Below are 7950 nucleotides of genomic sequence, written 5' to 3' on the forward strand. Positions count from 1 at the left end.
CTAAGCTAACTTATTGGTGTCAGTCAAGTGGCAGAGCTGGGATTGAACCAAAGACCTTTATGGTTCTCAAGTCCCTTCTTCAGCCTGGGTGCCATGAAGCCACCTAAATATCTCTCCACAAGATTGTTTCTGAAGTCTTTCTTATCCTGGTGGCCCTAACAAGATACATATGGACCTTAAGAATTTCACCAGAGCATGTCAGAACTTGCTTGCATCAAAAGGCCAGAGACACAGTAGACACAGTAATGGAGGGAATACAGGCAACACAAGCCAGGTGGCTTTGTCCTTGGGGCTAAAACACTTGAGTCTCACCTTTCTCCACAGTAAGTTTGTTGTGTGACTCAGAAAAATCTTCCCACCTTCTCCAGGCAAGCCACAAGTAAAGTCCTGCAAAATGAGGTCAGTGCAGTGTGGGATTCAGATAATTCTGGACTCTCCAGAAGAAAAGTGAGAGCTATTCCACTTCTTCCTCTCCCTGAACCCTACAAAAATCCTGGGACCCTCATCTCTCCTGGTCACTTTGTGGGAAGCCAGCACCCACCCCATCCACCCACCCACTCACCCCCTACCCCACGACATACACCCAATACAAGGCTATGCCTCTCTGGGCTGCGCTGGTCAGGGTGGAGCAGACAGTGGGTGTGGCTGGAGTGGCAGGTTCAGGGCTGTGCGGAGGGGAGTGGGTTTCCCATCTTTCCTCTCGAATCTAGGTCAGGCTCCAGGAGCCCCCGCCCCTTGGCTCACCAGCCTTTGACAGCTAATCCTTTGCAACAACAGCCCTGGGAACAAGGGCAGAGACAAGGTTAGCTCACAAAGCAGCCAAGTTTTAAGAGGAGGTATGTGTAGGGGTGGCTAGTGCTGACTTCATGATAGGGATTCCCCTTTACCTGAGGCTCCTGTCCTCAGATTCCACAGGAGCCCCCTCTTGTTCATTAACTGTAAGATCTCATGGGAACTTTTAGGATGAGGAATCCCTTTCTCAAAAAGCTTGAGCTCTTAGCCAGACTTGGTGGTGCATGCCAATAATTTCAGCAGCTTGGGAAGTTGAGGCAGGAGGATCACAAGTTCAAGGCCAGCTTCAGCAACTTAGGCCCTAAGAAACTTAGCAAGACTCTGCCCCAAAATAAAAAGTAAGGAGGGGGCTGGGGATGTGGCTCAAGCAGTAGCGTGCTCACCTGGCATGCGTGTGGCCCGGGTTCGATCCTCAGCACCACATACAAACAAAGATGTTGTGTCTGCTGAAAACTGAAAAATAAATATTAAAATTCTCTCTCTCTCTCTCTAAAAAAAAAAGACCTTTAAAATATCAGCAGCTTAACACAATAAAAGTTTATTTAAAAAAAAAAAAAAGTAAGGAGGGCTGGGAATGTGGCTCAGTGGTTATACACCCCAGGGTTTTTTTCCCCAAAAGGGGAAAAAAAATCGGGGCTTTTGCCTGAAGCTGGAGGCCGGAGGGAAAGAGCAAAACATTTTTCTGGTCTGGGGTTAGGACATGCACCTCCCTCTTCCCCCGAGAAGGTCCTTTACCCCAGGAGAATAGACTATAAAAATAAAAGAAAAGAGAGGACAAGAAGACATAGAAGGCCAGAGGAGTCCAGGTAAAGATTCAATATCAATGCTGGCTGAGCCCGGCAGGCCTCTGCTAGACCTTAGAGTTCATGCACCTGCCATGCAGCAATCTCCATGAATATTCTGAACCTTAGGAATAAGTTAACAGAGAGACGATGCCCACAAAACAATTGTGTATAGATGGACAGATGGACAGAAGGAAGAAATAAAAATTAGATGGATATGAATGGAAACGGATGAATGATGGATAGGAGTTGGGTAGTAATGGATGAGTGGGTGGAGAGAGAATGGATGGAAGGAAGGAAGAAAACAAACAGAGGGAGAACTGGATAAAAGAACAAAAAGAAGAGAGGAAAGGAAAGATGGAGGGAAAGGGAGAGGAAGGGATGTAAGTAGGAAGGAGAGAGACAAGAGAAAGGTGTATACACAGTAGGTAATGGAGTGGATTGCAGGTGTGTGCTAGTAGAAGCTTAGCAACTGGCTCTTCCAGGATGAAAAAAAAAAACAAAACACTGGTTTCTAGTGTTTTCGAATTTCTGCACCCTGGCCAATCTCAAGGTACCACTGAGAGGCATGCTGGGAAAAGAAGCACAGCCACCATCCTAAGCCAAGGTGAGCCCATTCCAACACAACCTGGGAGGATCAGCAGATGATGATTGAGGCAGGAGAATGGACCACAGGAGGAGGATAGAAGGATGATGGAAAGTGCCCATTTCAGTTGTCCTAAGGGAAGGAAGCAGGTTCCAGTGCTTCAAGGCATATGGGAAGAGGTATGGCTCTGTCTTCTAGGAGGCTGCCCCACGGAGCCCACACCCTTATCGCTGCAACCTCCCTGTCTGTCCTACTCAGAAAGCATTTAGCTCAGACCACCAGTGCCGTTCACTATTCATTCATTCACATCTTTACTGCACAGTCTACCATGACCAGGTGGTAAGCAAGGACTGGTCAGACAGCCAGAAATGAGTCACCCATCTTGCCACTGGGGTTGACAGTCCAGTGGGAAAAGAGATCAGTAAGCAAATAGCTTGAATTTGGAGTTAACAATGAATAAGAGAAATATGTGCCAGGGCTTGAGCTGCCCAGAGGAGTAACAGCCCAGGACAACCTGAGAGAGGCCTGTCTCTCCAACCAGGCTGGGCAGGGCTGGATGTCCATGCTCAGGAGTGTCCTCTCCGCCAGACAGAGGTGGGCGGCCTTTGCTTTGACTCGGCAGATTTTTATTCAGTTGAACTCTCAGCCGGTGTAGACTGACTGGTCTTTTGGTCTTCATGTGCCAGAAGGCAGGCTTCCCCTCCTGTGTGGGGCTGTTCACCTCAAAACCTGGTGGAAAATAGATTCTCTTGTGAACCCCCAAAATTCCAATGCCAAAAAGAACTTCCTAGAGAAAGAAATCAAAGAAACATTGTCCTTCCAGTTCCAGTCCAAGACCACCATCTCTTTTCCCACCAGCTCCCCAAAGAGGCAAGGGCTTCCACACTCCCGTACTGAGGTGTGAGGTGGACATCAAGGACCCCCCAGGGACGGTGATGGTTCCCCAAGCTCCCCCAGGTCCCTCTCTCTGGCTTTGCCCACTGAAGAACCTGACTATGCACAAAGTCCCCTGCGAGGCTCCTGCCCTTCACCAGCTCAACTCTACTGCACCGCTTCCCTGAAAGGATGTTTCTTGGTGGCCCCCAGATCTTATTTGTCACATGCCAAGTGGCAAAAAAAAATCTCCAAAGGCTGTCAGATCTACCACTGTGACTGACAGAGGACCTTGAAGCAGAGGGAACTTTTCATTTTAAAAAGCCTTGAAAGAAGGAAAGGATTCGGTGACCGTCCTCAGGCGATCATCTCCCACCCTATTCCGTTCTCCCTCTGCAACCGAGGGACTCTAGCTGCAGGCCCTGACCTCATCCCTAAAGGACCAGGAGGAAGGAGGAGCTGGCAGGTGTGGCTTCCAGAGAAAAATCCTTATGAAGCAGAGGTGACTTCTACCTGTTCTCTTGGGCTCTCTCAGATCAGGTGTGGCCTGCCAGCCAGCCCCCACGGAGTCCTCTCCCACGCCCTCCCCCAGCCAGCCCCAGGCTTCCTCCCAAGCTTCCTTCATTAGACATCTTACAGCCATTCTCCTCCCCTCCTGGCAGCCTCCCTGGATTCAGCAGGTGGAGCAGCCTCACCCACCCACTGCAGTGGCCTGGTAACACCTATCACCAATCATCTTCTCATGAAAGAGGAAACCCCTTAAAAGGAAAAAACAAAAACCTCCTCTACCTTCCCTGGAACCCCAGGATTGGAGGAGAGCAACCACCAGTTTTATCCCCCTGCCTCTAGAATGAAAAAAAATTTTTTTTTAATTAAAAAATACACACACACACACACACACACACATTTTTTAACTATATAGCCTTTAAAAGACCTAGGAGGAAAATGATTTCACAGCCTCTCTCATCTGTTTATTTCAAGCGTTAGAACTATTTGCTGCAGGCAGTTCTTCTTTGAGTCTAACTTAAACACACTCTAAAAATGACAGTTTACTATGCAGTTGATGTTGAGGAACTGAGCCTTTGGCTCTGCCAAGGATGAGCTGAGAATCAATGAGGAGGGCTCTGGTTGGGTCCTAATGTCTCTGTGGTTCTTTTAAGGTCATGGTAACTTTGTTCTCTTAGAGTGCCTCTAGCTACAGACAGCGCAGGGAGCCTGCAGTGGTTTGACATTTTATAGTAATAATAAAATGTCTGAAGTCTAATTTCCTCATTTATGCTAGCCTAATACAACAAAGTGTATCCTGAAATCCGGGGATGGGGGTTTCAATTACGGATTAAGAAGAACTCTTTGGATTGAGAAGTACCGTTCCTGCTATCACAATTCCCTTCTCGGAGCACTTTAAAAGCAGGACTGATTTCTACCTGCCTAGAATATTTTAGGGGCGGAGGGGGAGGCAAAGGAACACACATGCATAGCTCATCTCCAGTGGCCCAGGCCTGGTCCCAACCCTGGGATGCAGGGAGAAAGGAGACACTCGGCCCATGCTCAAGGGGTCCCTTGGGATTCAAGCAATAACCCTCTCCCCCAACCCCAAGACCTACCCTGTGATCCTTCCAGGTCTTTGTCCCCTGAGAATACATTGGACCCCAAAGTGGCTCTCAGGTAAGCAGAAGCTGGGTGGGGCCTCCCTGGGGTAGGGGGTCAGGCCTGGGGCTGGTGGTGCAATCTGATGGTTCCCCAAGACCCCTTCCTCAGCACCTCGTCAACACTAGCCAGGGGAAATGCCCCCTGCATCAGGCCAGCCTCGTCCGTGGCTCTCTACCAACACCATCAAGGATGCCGTGCTGGTTAAGCCGTGAGAGTCGGTTATCTAACACTAATCTAGGTGTTGCCTTGAAAGTATTCATCCGTGTGGTTAACAGCCAGCTGACTTTCAGTGAAGATTACCCTCAGTGACAGTGACATGGGTGCGCCTCATCTCATCAGTCCAAAGGCCTTAAGAGTTAAAGACTGAAGTTTCTCAAAAGAAAACATTCCGCCTCCCTCAGCAGCATCAGCTCCAGCCCAGATTCCCCCTGGCGGCGTACCCCGTGGATTTCAGGCTCGCCAGCCCTACAATCACCTGAGCCAGTTTGTGGAAATAAATTTCTTCATAGAGATACATATCCTGCTGGTTCCGTTTCACGGTGGAATTTGACTTTTTGCCCCCACAGCCCAGCTCCGGCTCCCTGGGGCCTGAACAGCTTCTCAATGAGAGAGGAGCTTCCCTGAGGGCCCATAGGTCTGGCTCTCTGTGGGGACGGTGGGAATTGAGGTGACAGCGGCAGGCCAGGGAGCATGGGTGCAGGAGCCCAGGGACTTTGCTGTGTGAATTTGAGCAGGTTACTTAAACTCTCTCAGCTGGTTTCCTTGCCTGTAAATGAAGTTGCTCCTCACTCCCTGGTGGGACTACTGAGGGATGGAGAAGGTCATCATTGTGCAGAGCATCAAAAGTGCTCCATAAGTTTTTGTTTAACTTATGGCTTTGAAGGAAAATGAGCAGGGTTTTCCTCTGCTGGAGGAGGAATGGGGAAGGGCTTCGAAAAGGAGAATTGTCCAGTTTCCTTCCTGTTCTTGCAGCTGGGGAGGGTGAGGCTCACAACCCTCTGCTCATGGCTCTTCTTGAAGGCATGTCCCAGGTCACTTTCAGCTGTAAAATTTTAGGGCTGCATCCTAAAATACACAGAAACAAGAGCAGCGGAGATAATTAAAGACTTAAAAAATAGGACCTGAGAGGAAAGGGTTAAAGGTGGTGGAATTATTTAGCCTGGAGAAGGGGTAGTTTCCTAACACCCTTCCTAAGCTAGGGAGGGATGTTTGGATGCAGGCCTAACCAGCCTCCCTCTATCCCTCTAGAGGGAAAAATTGAGAGGAAACTGGTTAACAGGCGCAAGAAGGACTGAAGTTAGATTGCAGTGTGTCTGCCTTGCTGAGATAGCATCCATCCTTTCTATTTGTATTGGAAACAGATTGGAAGACCTCTGAGTTCTCTTCCTGCTATTTGAATTCTAGAAGCTAATCTTTACAAAATTGCAAGAGATAGGAGGAAACAGACAGGTGGACAGAGCAAACTGAACATGGATATGGGAGAGGGATGCTGGCCCAGGGGCATTCCACTGATTCTGGGCACAATGGAGTCACCAGGGAAGTCCCAAGGTCATGAAGGCTACTCAGAGTGAAGCTTGTGCTCCAGGCTGGCTCCTCTGACCCCAGAAGATGCCCTCCTCCCCGTTCCTTTCACACACAAGCTGCCCAGGTGCAGGTAGTGCTGATCTCCCAGGAAGAATGTGATGTGTTTTCATCCTGAGCCTGGGACTCGGCCAGGCCTCTCCTGTAAGAACCTCTGCCATCATCAGCATTACTTCATTGGAACAGCAATGCTAGTTACTCTTTTGGTTGAGGGCCACCTCTCTGCCAGGCACTCCTCCAGGGCCACCCAGCAGAGTCGGGAGTCAGCCCTGAGCTACTCACCCCTGCCATCTGAACTTCACTTCTGACCATGAGATAACATTATCCCCATCTTAATCAAGAGGAAATAAGACTGAGTTGAGCTAATTGCCCTCAGTCACTCAGTATCAACCAAAGAAGCCAGGTGTCCCAGCTCTAAAACATTTCCCCTCCTGAGAACAATGGGGCATTGCCACTTGCTGCAGCATTTTCATCTCTAGAGATAGAGAGAGAAATCCCTGGGAGGCTCTCCAGTGAGTGGCAGACAAGGGTCACTCACCTGTCCATCAGAGGGACTGGACAGAATAAAAATAAATAGCATTTTCATCATTATTTGCTAAGCATGTACCAAGCAAGGTACCAGGCACAGAGCTAAACCCCTGACATGGGTCTCTCGGTCAGTCCTCCCATAATTTGAAGTGATGCTTTCCTCCATTTTAAAGAAACTGACACAGAAAGGTTACGTTAATTGCCCAAGTCACAAGAATTAATAACTAGCAGAACTGGGTTTTGAACTCCACATAATCTCACGCTAGAACTTTCTCTCTAATCCTTTAAACTATGCTGGCAATTTTCTTCCTCCTGGCTGAGCAGGCTAACTGATTTTAAAGTCAAGCAGCTACCTTTGTGATGTCTCTAACAATTCTTTCCAAGTCCTCCATGTTCTTCCAGTCTCCATCTCTGGGAAGGTCACTCGTAGCCAGTCACCACCGCATGACTGCCCCTGCACACACCCTGGCCTCCGGAGCTCAGGAATCCAGAGAGGCCCTTCTCCAGGAGGAGGCTGTGTAGTCAGAATCCTGGCCTGTCCCCAGCAAGGCCTGGCTTCTCATGTATGGCCTCACCCGAGGGCACAGCTACGCCCAAGGCCAGAACCAGACTCAGAGCCCAACCAAAACTTGACCCAGAGCCAGAGGACTCCCTGAGAGCTGAAGGAGGCAACCTGAGCCCACAGCGGCAGAAGGAAGGTGTGAGTCACATGGAAGGCAATGAGGCCAGCTCTGCCTGAGTCACTGTCCAGCCTGAGGCCCCTGGTGAAGAAGGCAGCCTAGTGAGAGGGACACGGAGACCCCAGCATAGCACCGTCCTCCTAGGATGGAGCCTTTGCTGCTCCTACTCCAGGAGAGGCCAGTGGACCCCCTGGAGTCCTCCTGATCCATACAGGGATGGGGAGCCCTGGGAGGCTGGATCAGGTTGCTTCTGGCAGGGAGGTTACTGGCTCTCCAGGCTCCTCGCTCGCTGGACCCCCCCCCACTTCACTGCAGTTCCCGGGAAGCCCCTCCAAGGAGTGCACACCCTAAAGCCATCCCCCACGCTGTTCCTGTGCCCCTCCACCCATTTTGGTTTCTAGCTTAATTGGCATTTCCTCCAGAATCACTACTGGACCTCCTCACTCCAATCCAGGCTGAGTGAGCCCCACAGCTTTCC

At 49.8% G+C, this 7950-nt stretch overlaps 1 long non-coding RNA gene across 1 annotated transcript; it reads right to left on the reverse strand.

The window, feature by feature from the left end:
* Window positions 1-2442: 2442 nt before the first annotated feature.
* On the reverse strand, window positions 2443-7420 carry LOC120890017 (uncharacterized). The gene is made up of 3 exons (XR_005734282.2): window positions 7146-7420; window positions 4638-5748; window positions 2443-2889 (listed from the first exon to the last, which is right to left on the reverse strand). It is a non-coding gene; the product is annotated as an uncharacterized LOC120890017 (long non-coding RNA).
* Window positions 7421-7950: the final 530 nt, after the last annotated feature.

The sequence above is a fragment of the Ictidomys tridecemlineatus genome, chromosome 4 (genome assembly GCF_052094955.1).
Source record: "Ictidomys tridecemlineatus isolate mIctTri1 chromosome 4, mIctTri1.hap1, whole genome shotgun sequence".
NCBI classification, from domain to species: domain Eukaryota; kingdom Metazoa; phylum Chordata; class Mammalia; order Rodentia; family Sciuridae; genus Ictidomys; species Ictidomys tridecemlineatus.